The 18,661-nt window shown below is 42.1% G+C and overlaps 1 protein-coding gene across 1 annotated transcript in view; it reads right to left on the bottom strand.

The window, feature by feature from the left end:
* The window catches only part of GRID1 (glutamate ionotropic receptor delta type subunit 1), a 984,507-nt gene that overhangs the window by 34,838 nt on the left and 931,008 nt on the right, over positions 1-18,661 (bottom strand). The gene's annotated exons all lie outside the window — the stretch shown is intronic.

Below are 18,661 nucleotides of genomic sequence, written 5' to 3'. Positions count from 1 at the left end.
CAAATGGTTACCTGTCCCATCCTGGTGTTCCTGTGTCCTGAGGTAACACAGCCAATAGTGAGGAGCATGGCTAGGGGACAGAGAGTGGCAGGTAATGTCACAGGCTCCAAAAAGGCCACCAATGCCTTTCCTCACTCTTTGATGCCTGGACTTCCTCATAGAATCGTCAATGCCAGTTCATAAAAAAAGAGCAGTGTGTATGGTGGTAAGAACAAGGGTCCACAGACGAGCAACCTGGCTTCCTCTAGCTGACTTAGCCAGTCCCCTGAGCCTCTAGAAGACAGGAATAGCATGTTCACCTCACAGGTTTGTCACAGGAGGAAACAGTAATGAAAGGGCCTGATGCATCAAAGGAGCTCAGACAATAACAACACATTACCTTCATGATCATGATAATCACCACCAGCACCAGCCTTATAGCTTAAAGTTGTGATCCTCATCAAAATGCAATTTGCCTTGGGAGAAATAACACTTGAAATTCCCCTCAGTCATCAGCCTGGTAAATTAGAAACACTGTTAGACTGGGTCATAGTCTTGGCCCAGTTTCTAACTCACTATCAGTTTGTACAAATAGAGGAGCAGACGAGATAATCCTGCAGGTCTTCTCCAGGTTTAACATTTTAGAAGCCTGTGATATTCATCAACTGTTCTCAAAGTGTGGCCCCTGGACCAGTACATCAGCATCACCAGAGAACTCATCAGAAATGTAAACCATCAGGCCCCACACCGCACCCACTGAATAAGAAACCCTGAGAATGGGGCCCCACAATCGGTGCATTAATAACCTGTCCAGGTGATCCCGATGCATGCTGAAGTTAAGATCCAATGATTTAGGACTCTTTGTCAATTACTTTACGATTTTCTCATGAAAATGGGTTTAGAAAGGGGGGTGATATTAAGGCTTTAGTGTCTTGGGTGGAGCACTGAATGGAGGAGGGAAATTCCAGAGTTGAGATACCTAAGCTGTTGCAAATAAACTTTAAAGGGAAGCCACACTGAACATCTTCCTGCAAAGCTTTCTACTCTGCGCTCTCCCATTCGTTCTCTTATTAGAAAGTTCAGGATACAACTTCCACAGTAAAAAGTATGTCCATTCTCTGCCCAAGAAATTGATCTTTAAGAAGGACTCTGCCCAAATTCCACAACATATCAAAAACATAATTCACCATGACCAAGTGGGATTCATACCAGGTATGCAGGGATGGTTCAACATTAGAAAAACAATTAATGTAATCCACCACATAAATAAAACAAAAAACAAGAACCACATGATCTATCAACTGATGCAGAAAAGGCATTTGACAAAGTCCAACACCCATTCATGATAAAAAATCTCAGCAAAATAGGAATAGAAGGAAAATTCCTCAACATAATAAAGGGCATTTATACAAAGTCAACAGCCAACATCATCCTAAATGGAGAGAGCCTGAAAGCATTCCCCTTGAGATCAGGAACCAGACAAGGATGCCCTTTATCACCACTCTTACTCAACATTGTGCTGGAGGTCCTAGCCAGAGCAATTAGGCTGCATAAAGAAAGAAAGGGCATCCAGGTTGATAAGGAAGAAGTAAAAGTATCTCTATTTGTGGATGACAGGATCTTATACACAGAAAACCCTAAGGAATCCTCTAGAAAACTACTGAAACTAATAGAAGAGTTCAGCAGAGTATCGGGATACAAGATAAACATGCAAAAATCAGTTGGATTCCTCTACACCAACAAAAAGAACATGATGAATGCCAGCGCTAATAAAACAACAATATAACAATAAGTACCATTTGTTAGAGGTTCTCAAACTTGGGACTGCTTCAGAATAGCCTGGAGGGTGTGTTTAAACACAGATTGCCCACTGCCTCCACCCCTTAGTTTCTGATCCAGTAGATCTGGGGTGAGGACCAAGAATTTGCATCCCGAATAAGTTCCCAGATACTGCTGGTGCTATTGGTCCAAGGACTACATGTCAAGAACCACTGTGTTAAAATACGCCTTTCAAGGCATCGTATCAATATCTTCGCATCACCCTCGCCCTTCATAATGGCCCTGGGAAGCCCGACTATGATAATTATCTCTATTTTTGAGATGAGGGCAACTTTACTCAGGAGTTAATTAACTTGGCCAAGATCTCACAACTGGCAAAATATGGACGCAAAGACTAAATGAGGTTCTCGTTGACCCAAATCCCATACTCATTACTACACCATGTTACCATAATTGAGGAAAGTATCTTTTGTACATTTAACTTTATGGAGACAAAGTTCAACTGACACCCGTGAAGCTGAAGCCAGGGCAGTTTTGCCTTCTAAGGAAAACTTCTGTAAATGTTTTTTCAGCCAGAAAGAGTTGTTGGATCACAATAAATATTCAAGAGTGTTAATGAGTTGGAGACCATGCTGTCGAGTTTCTGTCCACAAGCCTCATTCTCTAAACCCATTTGAGACTAAGTATCCTTTTATGGCCTTTCCTAAAATGGTAGCTTTGAGAGAGAGTTCACTGAATAACCCTGAAGCACTTTGAGGAACTACAAAAGAGATCATGTTCTGGTCAAAAAGATCCAAATAGACTTCCATCCCTCACAGCTGAACAAACTCTGGGCTGTACTTGTCAAAATTTACAGCTTTATGAAGTCAAAGAATCATGAAAGTTCACGAGGCTTTCAGGCACCAACTGGATAGGGACCCTGCCTGAAAGCATGGGGAATGCTGACACCACGGTACCTCACTAGAAATTCTCTTCTCATCACCTCCTCTTGTGACTATACTCTGACATCCAGGTGGTACAAAATAGGTCCAAGTCTCTTTGATGGGAGGTGCTTCACATTTCACTGCTGAGTATTTATCATGCTCACCAGTTCTGTTCTCTTTAAAGCGTGTTTCCTGAAAGCAACACAGAAACCCTGGTGGCATAGTGGTTAAGAGCTACAGCTGCTAACCAAAAGTTGGCAGATCAAATCTACCAATCGCTCCTTGGAAACCACATGGGGCAGTTCTACTCTGTCCTATAGGGTCACTATGAGTCAGAATCGACTTGATGGCAACGGGTTTGGTTTTTTATGCGGGTTCCTGAAAGTACAAGGGGAGTGGTGATTCAGTGGCAAAATTCTCACTTTCCATGAGGGACACCCATGTTCAATTCCCAGCGATGCACCTCTTGTGCAGCCACCACCTATCTGTCAGTAGAGGCTCACATGCTGCTATGATACTGAACAGATTTCAGCAGAGCTTCCAGACTAAAATGGGCTAGGAAGAAAGGCCTGACAATCTTCTTCCTAAAATCAGCCAATGAAAATTTTACGGACCACCAGGGTTCTATATCCAACCAATCACGGGGATGGTGCAGGATCAGACAGAATTCCATTGCACTGTGCCTGGGGTCCCCATGAGTCAGGGGGAGGGGCTACTAGACACTAGTTAACAACAACAACCTAAAGCATGAGGCATGCTTCACATTGCTTACTTCCTTATTACTCTTCCTGGTTTGAGTTAATCCACCCCTTACCACCCTCTATCCTTTTCTCTGTCTCTCTATCTATCTCTACCTCTCTGTCTTGTTTTCCCTTTTATACATACAAGTGCATATGTATATACCCATTGCTCCTCCTTCCTCCTCCCCCTTTCTCTCTCTCTCTCACACACACACACACACATTAAATATATGTTCCAGAGCAAACGGCAATACCCCGACGCTGGAGATTAAAGAGAACTATCAGTTCCTTATTAAAGCTACCCATCCTAAGGAAAGCCCAAATAAGTTTTATATTATTAGTGATGATGATGCAGATGATCATAATACTAAAACACACACACACAGGTGTAGGAAAAATAGGACGACCCTTGGACAAGTTACTTAACCTTTTTGAGCTTTACGTTTTCTATTTGAAAAATGGAAACATTTCAAAATGCCCCTCAATGGTGGAGATCAAGGGCATGCTCACAATGCCACACATGATAACTTCTTTATAAATGTTATTTTCCTTGATTCCTTTCTCCTTTTCTATTCTTAGACAAACAACATTATACCAGCAAAAATGGAAGTAAAAATAAACTAAAACAAAAATTGCCAACGATCCAGCTGACCCAATAAGTCAAAACCATTTTTATCAGTAATCACTTCTTCATTTGAGTGCAATCAAATAACAAAACATTTCATTTCAAAGTGCAAAAACTTAAGTCATAAAACTCAAAGCCATTTTATACTCAGTGGAACAAACAGAATGGAATCAGCCCCCGTTTACGGCCAGCACTAAGGCGAAACTTATCAGACCAGGGTACAAAGTAAATTACGGGCCAGAGGAAATCAGACAAATAAAATCAGATTTTAGGGGCATGAACATCCTCCCACTCCCTCTAATGAGGAGTTTGAAAATAATCAAAGTTAGCATGATGGCATGGATATTGGTTTGTTTCCAGAACTTACTCTACCAAATTATAAAAAAGTACTAAAGAAAATAACTGAAGAATTCATAATGAGATTTACTTGGCAATTTTCCCAAAGGAACGTAATTGAATATAGAAGCACAGTTGGGACTTTCCTTGATCTTTGGACTGTATTATTCCAAATCAATCATCATCAAACAGAATTAAGCAGCAAGGGGTTATGGAGAAGCCAACCTAGTCGATTGTATGGTAACCAGCTCCAGCGAGATTGCCTATGCCTTCCAAGGCCACGGCAGAGGACCGCTACACTTTTCTGCCTTTCCTTCTCCTTCTCTACTCTTCCCTCCCCTCCCCTGTACCTCCCAGCCCTCCCTGCAGCAATTCTGCTCATGAAGAAGGATGTACATGGCTACCTTTCCACCCACTCTCACTTCTTACCCATTGAACACTTATTTTGATTTTTCAAAGAAGAAAAAGCTTTGAATGTCCCTGTTCTTTATCTCCACACCTGGCACTGCCCTAGGTTCTTGGGACAAAGAAATGACTAAGAGACAGTCCCGAGCCTAGAGAGGCCCCAAGTGGTGACAGAGCAGGAAGCTGAGGATGGAAGTGACGTCTTATGCTTTGGTGTGGACAGTGTGTTGCGGAAACCTTTTGCTCTGCCCTGAGAGAGGGGAGCCCACAGAAGGCTTATAAGGAATGGCTGCTTCAGCTAAGACTTGAAGGATAACCATGAGCTAGCCTGGCAGACAAAGAAAGGGAATGGTGCTTCAAGCAGTGGGTACCACGGTGCACAAAGGTGTGGAGAGAGAGGAGCGACGGCATATGAAGACAACTGCCCAGGTTTCACCTCACTAGGATGCAGGGGGCGTGGTGAGCAAAAGCTGAGGATTCATTCATTTTGACCACATGCTTCCTCCATTTCTGCAGTGTCACAAGGCAACAATACAGGCACTGGAGTCAGACTAGTACTGAGTTCAAAACCTGGGTCTGACACTTAGGTTTGCTTTTCAGCAAGTCCCTTAACCTCTTTGAACTACATTTTCCTCATTAATCAAATGGGTTTGTGTTATGGACTGAATTGTGTCCCAGAAAATTATGTGTTGGAATTCTGACCCCTATACCTGTGGATGTAATCCCATCAGGAAATAGGGTTTCCTTTGTTATGTTAATGAGACCATATCAGTGTAGGGTGATATAAAGAACAGCATGGACCCAGAGACAAACAAGCACAAACACAGGAAGATAGATGCTGTGTGAAGATCGCCAAGGAACCAAGAAACGCCAGGGCTGCACTAGCTGAAAGAGACAAGGATCTTCCCCCAGATCTGACAGAGAGAGAGTCTCCCCCTAGAGCCAGTGCCCTGACTTCAGAATTCTAGCCTCCTAAACTTTGAGGGAAGCCCTAATGGTGCAGTCATTAAGGGCCCAGCTGCTAACCAAAAGGTCAGCAGTTCAAGTCCACCAGCTGCTCTTTGCAAACTCTGTGGGGCAGTTCTACTCTGTCGTATATGGAAAGTTTCTATGAGTCGGAATTGACTCCAGGGCAACAGGTTTGATTTTTGGTTTTGGTAAACTTTGAGAAAATAAATTTCTGCTCTTTAAAGCCACCAACTTGTGGTATTTCTGTTATCCAGCAGCACTAGGAAACTAAGACAGTTGGGTGGAAGAACAATTAAAATAATGCCTGGAAGAAATTTAACACAGTGCTTAATCCATCCTAACCCACTGCCACAGAGTTGATTCTGACGAATAGCGACCCCGTAGGACAGAGTAGAACTGCCCCATAGGGTTTCCAAGGCTGTAAATAGTTATGGAAGCAGGCTGCCAAATCTTTCTCCCGCTGAGTGTCTGCTGGGTTTGAATAGCTCACATATTGGTTGGCAGCTGAGCACTTTAAGCACTGCACCACTATGGATTCTATTCTATTCCAGCCTAGGCCTCTCTAATGGTAGTCATTATCATTAAACTAATCTCCTGATTGTCCAAACACTGATGCAAGTTCCAAAGGGAAAGAACACCCTGGATAAAGTAAGGATGGAAACAAAATCTTTTATTTTTTAAATAACATACTGTCCACAATAAGCCTGTACTTTGACCTTACTCTAATTCCAATCCAATTTTAGAGAGAAAGTATCATTTCCACTTTCATGTAATAACTGAACTCAACACTAATAAACGAGTTGATGAATGAATGGATGAACAAATGGATGAAGATTGAATGCTTCAGGTAGTAAATCATTACAGAAACACTCATTTGGGGAGGGGGTTTGTATGTGCATTATTTCTGATTGTTGAACATAAGTGAACTTCTAACCACGATGTTCAATTTCCTGAAACCCAGCAAAATTCAGGGATCACTATTTGCGATGCCTGATGTGGTACCAGAAAAAAAAGAGTTGAAAAGGAAGTGATTTCAGCTCCACTCCAGTCCCCAGAATAACAAAGAAAATAAAGCAAAAATATATACATATATATACACACATATGCACGCACACGTGCATACACCAAGAGCGAAAGAAAAAATCACAATAAGGGATATAAGTAGGGAAATACCAATTTATAAAAATATTTCTCCTACAAAAGATAAGTTTACAAACAAACAAACAAAAAAACCTAGAACTTGAGTATTTTATTGAGCCAAAAATAAGAGTGTAATTTATTCAAAGCCCTGCTTTTGGCAATATTGAGTAATACTTTCTCAAGAGACTTAAAATGTTTCTATCCTTTCTGATAACATAATTCTACTTTGGGGAATTTTATGCAGTAAAAATGTAATAGCTGAAAAAATTTAGGCATGAAAATGTTCATTACAGAATTATTTATATTTGAGAGAAATTGAAAATGACCTAAATGACAATCAAGAATAAATAAATTATTTATATCCATTTCATTAAATATTAATTTGGCATGAAAATGATTTTTATAAAGATTTATAATAATGTTAGAAAAATCAGGAAAAACATAAAATCATCATATGTTTGTAGAGATTCAAAAAAGACTAGACAAAATACACAAAAGTATTTTTGGAACTATATTTAGGTGGTAAAAAAAAGTGTTTGATTTTCTTCTGATTATTATTATTACTTTTTTATTTCAAACTTAATGGTGACATAGTGCATTTTTTTTAAGTTGATAAGGAGTTTGGTTGGACAACAGAGATAAAGCATGTGAAAAAAGGCTCAGTCCTATTTACATGGCCAAAGCATCTGGGACTAAGAAGGAGGAAGCCCAAGACCATGAGAAGCGATTCTGAAGGTAACTGCTGTTAAACAGAAAAAAATACCACTGCTCTGGTTCTCCAGCAACGATGCTATGCATTTGGTAGAAAGAAAAGTGGGTCGTTGACATGAAGTTTGACTGTCTTTTTGCTCTCTGATCTCCATTATCTTTCTGTCTATTATTTTCTGTTTGCCAGTTTGACTCTCACATTCTCACACATTTATTTTCAAAACTGAAAGAAATTTCTATCTTTATCTTTTTTCTTGGTGTCCCCTCTCCTGAGAACAGGCATTTGGATTGCAAACTGAAGCTCCTGATTGGCAGGACTATCATAAGATGTCTCCCCTATCCCTGCTAAACAGAATAAATTACTGCCCTGCGAACATGTAGCCTCTTCCACATCAAATCACAGCCATTTCCCATCCTCTGGAACTTGACAGGGATAGCTTGAAGAAAATAACTAAGTCTGAGACTATATTTTGAAATAAACTATACTAAAACACAACTGTTGAGAGGGCCACAGCTCTTGTGCCTCTCTTCCAGGCCACCTAACCAGAGCCCTTTGGCCCAGAACATTCTCTGATAGCAGAGACTGGGAACTGCATTTCTCTCTATTTCCCAGTTTTCCTCTGTTTGTTAGGGAAGCCTCTCTCCCTGTTCTGGGTACACAGTAACTTCTCTCTGTTCTGCCCATTTGCAGGCACCATAAGATACCTAGCCAGCCCCACTTCTATATCTGTTTCTGGTTGGGAAGGAACAGAGTCCTTCCCCTGTGGCACAGGAGGGGTGCACACATAACACATGGCCTGTGCTGGCCACAGGAAGCAACTCACTGGCCATGGGAAACCAGCATCCGCTAGTGGAGTGCACCTTGCTCTGTCTCTTCTCCTTGTGACTAAGGTGTTGATTCATGAACTGCCTATGTGTGATTCATGTTTTTTGTTGGTGACCTCAGACCTTGGCTTGACAACAAAATACCAAAATCCATGGGATGCAGCTAAGACCCTGGTGAGAGGAAAATTTATAGCTTTAAATGCTTAAATTAGGAAGAAAAATAAGTGTAAAATCAATGATTTAAGTTTCAACATTAATAATCTAAAAAAAAAGAAATAGCAAATCAAACCTAAAGTAAATAGAAGGAAAAAAAATTTACCAATAAAGCTGAAATCAATAAAATATAAAACAACAGAGAAAATAAATAAAATCGAAAGGTGGTTTTTTGAAAAGAAAGGCCATGTTCATGGATTGGAAGATGCCAATTTTCCTCAAAACAATCAACAGATTCCATGAAAAATCTATCATAATCTCAATAGTTCTTTCTGAAAAGATTGACAGGCTGATTCTAAAACTTAAATGGAAATGCAAAGAATCTTTTAAGAGATCCTTTATGATCTTCTAAAGGAAAAAAACAAAGTTGGAGAACTTACACTACCTGATTTAAGGACTTATTAAAAAGTTACAGTTATCAAGACATTATAATAGTGGCATAAGTTTAGACATACATATCAATGGAAGTGAATAGAGAATCCAGAAATAAACCAGCACATGCATAACCATCTGATTTCCAACCAAGCCTTGAGCCTATTTGGAGTCAAACTACAAGTGTCTTTAACAAATGGTGTTAGGTCAATTGGATATCTGTACAGAAAAAAGTAAAGCTACAGCACTACCTTATTCTATACACAAAAGCTAATTTGAGATACAACATAAACCTAAATACAAAAACTTGTAGGAGAATATTCTTGCAACTTTGGAGTAGGCAAAACGTTATTAGAAAGAACACAAAAGGTATTCCCCTTAAAAGAAATATATATTTTTAAATGATACATTACCAAACCAAAAAAACCAAATCCGATGCTGTCGAGTCGATTCCCACTCACAGAGACCCTAAAGCACAGAGTAGAACTCTCCCATAGAGTTTCCAGGGAGCACCTGGAGGATTCAAACTGCCAGCCTTTTGGTTAGCAGCCATAGCACTTAACCACTATGCCACCAGGGTTTCCAATGATACACTAGGCTTTTCAAAATTAAAAAATTCCTACACCTCAGAAGACACCATTAAGAAAATGCAAATTATGTTTGCAGTACTTATATTTGATCACAGACTTAATCTAGAATATACAAAGAACTCATATAAATGAACAATGAAAGTGTGAAAAGCCTGATGAAAATGAACAAAAGATTTGAACACACACTTCACAAAAGTTATATGGATGGATGGCCAAAAAAAAAAAAGCATATGAAAAAGCACTCAACACCATTAGTCACCAAAGAAATGTCAATGACAACAGTAGTAATATGTTCACTCACACCCACTAAATTGGCTGCAGTCAAGGAAGCTGACGACACTGAATGTTGGCTAGGATGCCCAGCAACTGGAACTTACACACCCTGCTTCTGTGATTGTAGAATGGCCCGAACACATCGGAGGGTAGGAGGCAGCTTCTTAGACTGGGAAACACCAATCTACCCTATGAGCCAGGAATTCCACTCTGATGCATTTTAGCAAGGAAAAATGAAAACATATCTCCACAAAAGACTAGTATAAGAATGTTCATACCGTGTTAGTCATATTAGCCCTGAACTGGTAACGACAGAAATGTTCGTACATTGGAGAATGGATTAAAAAAAAAATTGAGATTTATTCATACAATGAAATACTATGAAGAAAAAGGAGATAGAGTACTGATATTCACAACTTCATGGATATATGATAGATAATTTGTTGGGTAAAAGGAGCACAAATACATATATCCAGTACTATTCCATTTATATGAACTACAAGAATAGGTAAAACTAATGTGCTGTGCTAGAAATCTATAAGTGGTGCCTCTGCGGGTGGACAGAATTGACTGAAAAGTAACAAAAGAAAGTTTTCAAATGCGATGGAAATGTTCTATGTCTTGTTTTGGATAGTAATTGCATGGTGGTATATAATTCTCTGGAGCCCTGGTGGCTGGTGGCGCAGTGGTTAAGAGCTTGACTGCTAACCAAAAGGTTGGCAGTTCAAATCCACCAGCGTTTCCTTGGAAACCCTATGGGGCAGTTCTGCTCTATCCTTTTGGTGGCTATGAGTAGGAATCTACTTGACAGCAATGGGTTTGTTTGTCTAAGCTCACAGAATGGACACTTAGTATACATGTTTATGTCAAGTATGCCTCATAAAACGATTAAGTCTTATGTGTCTTTATAGTGTTATATCTTCTTCTCCTAACATAGAGTAGGTGCTAAGACACTTTGCCTACGTGAGCATCTACTGATTGTCTGCTTTGTGCTAAAACCCACACTAGATGTTTTACAGTTTATGCATTGGTTAACTCACAACTAATCTAGGCAAGCTTTCTTGTTTCAAAGGTGGTTCAGAGAGGTGAATCTACTTACCCAAAGTCACAGATTAAATGAGATCAAAACTGGAATTTAAACTCACGCCTTTTAACTCCTAGGCAAAAAGCCATTCAAACTACATTTCTTAAATGCGTGAATGAATGAATAAATGAACGCATGAAATAATGAATGAATAAACAGAAAAAACCACCCAACTTGGAAAATGGATATAGTTTTGAGCAAGTACCACAGGTAGGGAGATGAAAGATCATTCCATGTGTAAATGGTTGAGAAGAAAGGAGGCTTACCTGAATTCCCTAATCCAGGTTGACTTAAAGGCAGAGAAAGGACAAAATGTGTATCTTGGAGCATGCCCATGTTGCTGCTATCAAGAACAGTGTCATTCCGTTCCACCACACAGGATTACCCAGTTCCTACCAGCTCCTTTTCTGGGAGGTCAAACCAACATCAAGGATCCCTTCTATCAATTCAGCCAAACCTTCCTGATCTTTGAACCCAGCATCCCAAAAGTACAGGGAAGTGCTGCCTCACAGGAAACCCATTGTGCCAGGAGGTTGCCACATACAAGGCCACCTTCCTCACCTTATTCCTCCCAAATGGAGAATCCAATGAGGTAGCAAAGTCCTGATCCTCCCATGGATGACTCCAATCCTGGGTACCACCGTTTCTGCCCAGGATGTGGTCCCTGGCACACAGGAAGTGTGCACAGGGAGAGCAGCCCTTGTCACAGAGCAAAGAAGAGAAGAAAGAGAATAAAGGCAGGTGCTGAGAAGGGATGCCCAGATCTGGTGGCAGGGCAAGCATTAGATCAGTGGTGGAAATAAATAAGATTTGTGGGACTGCTTTCTTCCCTGCATTTGCATTCACACTTTATGATCTCAACAATATTTACCGAGCGGAAAAAAACCACCTTCTGTTATGACTACTAGCCTCAAAAGCTACTCCTCTCTGGAAAATACCATCTTCAGCTGCAGAGTCTGAAATAAACGACTTGTCTATTTATTCAAAGAGCTTAATGAGCTGTGAAGATTGACATTTAAAGTATTAACACTGCATTCTATTTGACAATGTTATTAAATATTAGATCTGATTTGTCGAAAAGTTTAATCAAGTGGCAGTCCAGGTCAGAAACTGAGTTATGTTGGATGTTACTTGATGAAGCTGATCATGCTAAAACAAGCAAAAACTCACCCGTCCCATTAAAATACCAACGTTAAAATCAGGCCTCATTTGACAAAGCTATTCTCATATAAATTTGCACCACTTTCCAGCTCAATTCTGCATCTCAAATTTTCTCCAACTGATATTTTTAATAGTTTGAAAATTAAAAGGATAAAATTACAGACCTAAATACCCTTTGCTCTGCAACACAGAAGGAAGGGTAAGGCTTACAAAAATAGGAGCCTAGCATATACCTGCTACTTGGGTGTCAAGAAGGAAGGGACTTACAAGCACAAGTAGATAGCACGCAAGGAGGTGGAAATCACATCAAGGTATAGAAATGTTCACAAGCCACTCTTGGAGGCAGGCTGTGATGAACGTGCCACTACTTGCTTGTGTTTGTGTGACCTTAGGCAAGTCATTTCATCTCTCTGGTTCTGTTTAGGATTAAAAGATATGCTGCATGTAAATCATGTGGCCCTGTGCCTGGTTCATAGAGAGAGCTCAGTAGGTTTTAGGGGGAGATTCAGGCTGGGTCAAGAGTACAGTGGGTTCTAGTGCAGGTGGGAAAGGCTCAGAGCCACCCAGATTCAGGCCTGAGAAGGACAAGAAAAGATAGCATCTCAGCAAATCCCACGTGCTATTAGGTGGTGCAGAGCTAGGTGATGCACTGCTGGGTGTGCCTATGTGCTATCAGACGGTGCAGAGTGAGGGGTAGTGTCCCCAGAGCTCCCCACTACTGTAGACCAGGCATCAGCAAGTTTGTCGGTAAAGGGCCAGAGAGTAAATATTTTAGGCTTTGCCAGCCATGGAGTCCTTGGGTGGTGTAAAAGGTTAACCCGTTCTGCTGCTACCCAAAAAGTATGGAGGTTCAAGTCTACCCAGAGGTACCTCAGAAGGAAGGCTTCATGAGCTACTTCTGAAAAACCAGCCATTGGAAACCCTATAGAGCACACTTCTACTCTGACACACACATGGGACAGCCATGAGTCAGAGTCAACTTGATGGCAGCTAGTTATGTTTTTGTTTTTTTGATGTTGTTGTTGTTGTTGTTTATAAGCCATACCTTCTCTGTCACAACTATTCAACTCTGCTGAAGTAGCAGGAAAGCAGCCATAGACAATATGTAAATGAGCGGGCGTGGCTGTCCTCCAATAAAACTTCATTTACAAACACAGGCCCCTTGTCCAGACTTTCCTCAGGTCAGACAGGTGCATGTGGATGAGCAGAATGAAGGAATCTTCTCTCCACTCGCTCTGTGACACATCTCTGAACACCAGGAGAATCCTCTCCCCGACAGAAGGCTATAACGAGACATGCCTGAAACGGACCTTCAAGCTGTCGCCCTGGTCCCTTCCATCATCGGATCCATGGAGGGCAACCCGCTAACTGAGGGCATGAACCGTGTCTCTGTTTATCTGTCTCTACTCAGTCAAACAGTAAAGCAGGTGACTCATTCAGGGACAATCCCATACTTATTGGGATTTGGCAGGTGTCAGGCAGGTTTGTTGTAAAGTGTATATTGTCAGATCTTAACTAAACAAGTTCCCTTCTTGTCCAGATTCCTTCTGGCTCTCTTCACCAGAACCCAGTCAGGACTGCCCTCCTTGTCTGAGCGGCCACGGCATTAAAGAGTGGGTCAGAGCAGAAGGACAGCCATGGCATAGTCCCGGGTCCTGATACTGCAGAAAAGCAATCACATCTCACTAAGCAATTTCCAGCCTAAACTGGTTTGAAGTCATTAAAAAGCTTCAGCACTCCCAAGGAAAAAATAATAGCAGCTCTCCAAGGTTACTCTTGATACCAAGCTCTTTGACATTAGTAGCAATTAAACATTGCTCTACTACTGAGAACTCTCTGGAAATGGCTCCAAGTCACCAAAGAGCAACTGGAAATTACAGGTGTGATTGCCCTTCCGTGGCTAGAGAAGTTTCTGCGAGAAGTCCCTTGATGGACACGTCCTCACCACTGCCAGGCCGCCTGTATTACACGGACATGGGTTCTGTTTGGCGTTTGGAGAGGTTGTTCTTCCCGGGCTACTAGGTTAGTCCAGCATGTCCAAGCTCAATGCATTTTTCCTTGTTGTTGCTGGAGTCAGGACAGGGTCTTCACTCAGGGCAGGGCCATCTCCCTGGTCTGCCACAGACCCAGGGGAGTGAGGGGCAGCTGCACAGGGCAGATAAGAGGGAGAATTTAAGACAAGCATTTAGGTCCAGTAGCTATTTGAACTGTGGTGCTGACAAAGAATATTGGATTGCCAGAAGAATCAACAAATCAGTCTTGGAGGAAGTATAGCCAGAAGCTCCTTAGAAGGTGGGATGGTGAGGCTAGATCTTGCTTACTTTGAACTTGTCATCAGGATTGACCAATCATTGAAGACCATCATGCTTGGTAAAGTAGGGGGTCAGTAAAAAAAGAGAAAGACTTTCACTGAGATGGATTGACACAGTGGCTGCAACAACGGGCTCAAACATACCAACGATTGTGAGGATGGCTCAGGATTGGGCAAGGTTTTGTTCTGTTGTACATGGGGTCGCCGTGAGTCAGAGCCGACTCATTAGCAACTACCAACAGCCACTCAAACACAAAGAAGGAGGATGCATGCATCTAAGTTCTGCCTCCAGTAAAAAACACCACACACTTCATTTTCTGGCAACACTATAAACTCACTCCGACGACACTAGTTATAAAATGCTTAGCACTGGGCTGGTGCTGGTGGTGAGTTTTTTTCTCAGGGAGCCAAATGCAGGAGGGAGATTTGTGAGCTCAAAGCCTGCATGGGGCTTATAAAACGAAGGTGTCATAAAAGCAACACATCCTGGGTACTGAAAAGGGATTAGATGCTGCACCACGAGGTGACAGGCATTTATGAAGAATCCTTCATTTGCATCCTCCACTACTTTTTTTTTTTTTTAACATTCATGAGTAAGACCCTACAGTCACCAGAGGGTGAGTGATTCCTAACATGCCAGCAATGGACGAGGACAGGTAGAAGGATGAATAGCCATTTCCCTAATGGGTGATTTCCAGACTCTTCATCTCCAGAGGACTTTAATGGTGTGTGTTTGCCTTCCTGAGGCGCGCCAGGAGCAAGAGGAGGGCAAGCACGTGGGAGCTGGCAAGGAAGGAAGAGGCTGGCTTTGTGGGGAGACAAGCCCTGCCTGACTTTGTCTGGATGTACTCATTTCAATGAATAGGTGCCCAGAATCAGATTAAGCACAACAATTGGTTCAGGACACACTCCCTATTTTTCCAGGCATGGGCCTCTTTTTTAATTAACTCATCTACTATTTACTTTTTGGCCATCCATCTGCTGGTTTGTGATACTGTCATGGCTTATGTGGAAGCTATGCCACCAATATTTCAATACTAGCAGGGCCATCCATGGTGGACAAGTTTCAGAGGAGCTTCTAGACTAAAACAGACTAGGAAGAAACGTCTGGCAACCTACTTCAAAAAATTAGCCAGTAAAAACACTATGGATCACAAAAGAATAGTGTACAATATGAGATGAGGCTAGAAGATGAGGCCCCTAGGTTATTGGAAAGCACTCAAAATACACAGTGGATGCGACAGTGGACTCAAGCATACGCACAACTGCAAAGATGGTACAGAACCAGGCAATGTTTTGTTCTATTGTACTTAAGGTCACCATTAGTCAGATCCGACTCAACAGCGACTAACAATAACAACTCTTTATTATAATGAAAAACGAAAATCTCCTGTGAAGCTAACACTGACCCTGACTTACATCCCACAATGCTCTCCTCTCCTTCCTGTCCCTCTGCCTCTTCCATCTCTAGCAAGCACTACCCTGAATCAAAACTTCAGGTATGTCCATATGCCTGTGTTTTTATAATTTTTTTAAAGGTTGTAATGTTGCATGTTATTTTCTATTAGTTAGACCATATAAAATTGGCTTTAAATGCCTTTTAACTCAATATTATTCAGCTACGATTCCTCTACACTATCGCACAAGCTGTAGTTTATCCCCTTCATGGTAGACAACACTTTCTCCCTGTTAGCAATCTATTAAGGTGTTTCCAGGTTTTGGCTCTATAAGCAACGCTCGCACAGCCTTTCTTTTCCCCTGCAATGCGTGTGGAAGTTTACTTTGGTACACACATAGAAGTGGAATTGCTGTGCCAGAGGGTACGTGAATGTTCAATTTTATAAGGGAACGACCAACATTCTTCCAAAGTGGCTGCATTGATCACACTCCCACCATCAATAAACCACCTGTGAATCCATGGCCTCTACCACCGCTCATGTTTGCCCATCCCGTTGGTGAAAAGGGTGTATCTTTATAGGCTTGATTTGCATTTCCTGAACCACTAAGAGTTTTGAGATCTCTCCACAGGATTTTGGGCCATATGTGTTGCCTCTTCTGTGAAACCCCTGTGCAAGACTTTTGCCCATTTTTCTGTCAAGTTGTTTGAGCTTACTGATTGGTGAAAGTTCTTGATATATTCATGATATGAATCCTATATTGGTTATATGTAAATATTTTCTCCCAGGGTGTGAGTTGCCTTCTATATTTCCTTCAAAGGGTCTTAAAATGAATAGAAGTTTAATAAAGTCAAACATAGCTATCTTTTCTCTCAGAAGCAGTGCTTTCTGTAGCATGGCTGCAATGAATCTTCATCATAACCCCGTATGGATGGGAGGGTTGGCTTTCTACAAGAGATAAAGAAAGCAGGGAGGTGGAACTAGAGGGCCATTTGGCCCAGGCCTTAACATTTATAACACTCCTTAAATCAACTTTTCATTCATTATCTCCAAATGAGGTCACCAACAGCCACAAAGATTCATTGTCACAAATGAAAGCAGTCCCTGCAGCATGAGACCAGCCCTCCATTATTTGTCACACTAAGAATTAAGAGGTTTTAATCTTGTAAGCATGTGAATAGCACAGTTAAATTACATTCTATTGATCTTGCTAAAGTACTACTTTGTTAAATGTAAACATTAAAAATCTACCACACTATGTATTTTAAAAGACTTTAAGTGACTAAGGAGACCCCCAAACAGGAAGCTGCTCAGGCCTCTCTCAACTCTGAGAAGTTCCAGGGAGGAAGAGTGACAGACTCAGCTTTACGTAGTCACAGAACTGGAGTTCACACCCAAACGTGTCAGGCCTCAGAGCGCAGACACTTTCTGCTGTAACACAAGGCCACACGACAAGGAAAAGTCACCCCAAGCTACATGTGGTAGAAAAGTTCCCCCAGTGGCACTCCCTGCAGGACACTGCAGCCAGCACCACGCCGTCCGCTGGACAGGCCCCCAGGCGCTCCTGAGGCAGGACTCAGGCCCCTGCTTCTCTCCCTGGACCCCCAGGGGCTCTCCTGGGAGGGGCTTGCCGGATTACTGAGGACCCTTCTCATCATGAACAACACAGGCGTGGGCCTTGCTGGCCCTAAGGCTTTTCCTAGGCTGCTCCCTTGTGTCCCACTGCTCTCTGCAGCAAGGCCAGGCCATCACCACATGGCCGGGGATGGGGAACATGAGGGTGTGTGTGAGGGTAGGAGTGTGTGTGAGCATGGGAGAGTGTGTTATGTGCAAGTGTGTATGAGTGTATAGGTGAGCATGGATAAGTGCGTTAGTGTGTAGCTGAATGTTACGTGAGAACGTGTTTAAGTGAGCACGCGTAAATATGTGTGAGTGTAGATGGTGTGTGTGTGAGGTATGTGGGTTCGTCAGTGTGTGTCAGTGAATGTTATGTGAGCACGTGTGAGTGTAAAATGGCATATATGTGTGTGAGTATGTGTGAGGTATGTGGGTGAGTGTGTAAGTGTGTGTAGGTGAATGTCATGTGAATGTGTTTGAGTGTAAGATGGTATATGTGTGTGTGAGTATGTGTGAGGTATGCAAGTGAGCGTGTTAGCGTGTGTAGGTAAATGTCATGTGAGAATGTGTGAGTGAGTGTGTGTGTGTCTTTGAGTGTGTGTAAGCATGTATATGAGCATTTGGAATATGTGTGTGTGACTGTGTGCATGTATGAGTGTGTGGGGCAGGTGTGTAGGGCTCTGTGAAGGCTCCAGAGGTGGAAGGGATCGGATCTGAGTTGGTATGGGCAGCCGGTCTGCTCAGAGCAGCACAACACTGGCCATGCAGCTGCACAGCTTTCCTGCATTTTTCACAGATGGTTTCACAGACAGAAGCCACCACACATGGGTCACTGGACAGAAAGACGACAGGAGCATCCTATGGCACCTGTCTTCACCCCACAATTTCCTTCCCCATTGACCTTCAACGACTCCCTAGCACATGGCAGAAAAATGCCAAACTCCTCGTCCTGGAACTCAAGGAGTCAACTAAACCAAAAAACCCAAACCCGTTGGTTTCAAGTCTCTAATCCCCATCTGTAAAATGGGATAATAATGTTTAATTCCAGTTATTGTGGGAAACTAGTCAAAATAAATGAACAGTGTCTAATACTGCTAAGTAACACAATGCCCTTTTTCCGGCCTCCTGTCCCCGACCCCACCCTGGCCTCTCTCCACCCTGTCTGCCCACAGCTGCCCACAGTGCAGCCTCCATCCTGGGGCCTGTGTCTTGAC

Source organism: Elephas maximus, chromosome 8 (genome assembly GCF_024166365.1).
Source record: "Elephas maximus indicus isolate mEleMax1 chromosome 8, mEleMax1 primary haplotype, whole genome shotgun sequence".
In the NCBI taxonomy this organism is placed as follows: Eukaryota; Metazoa; Chordata; class Mammalia; order Proboscidea; family Elephantidae; genus Elephas; species Elephas maximus.
This window is presented reverse-complemented; position numbering and strand designations above follow the sequence as displayed.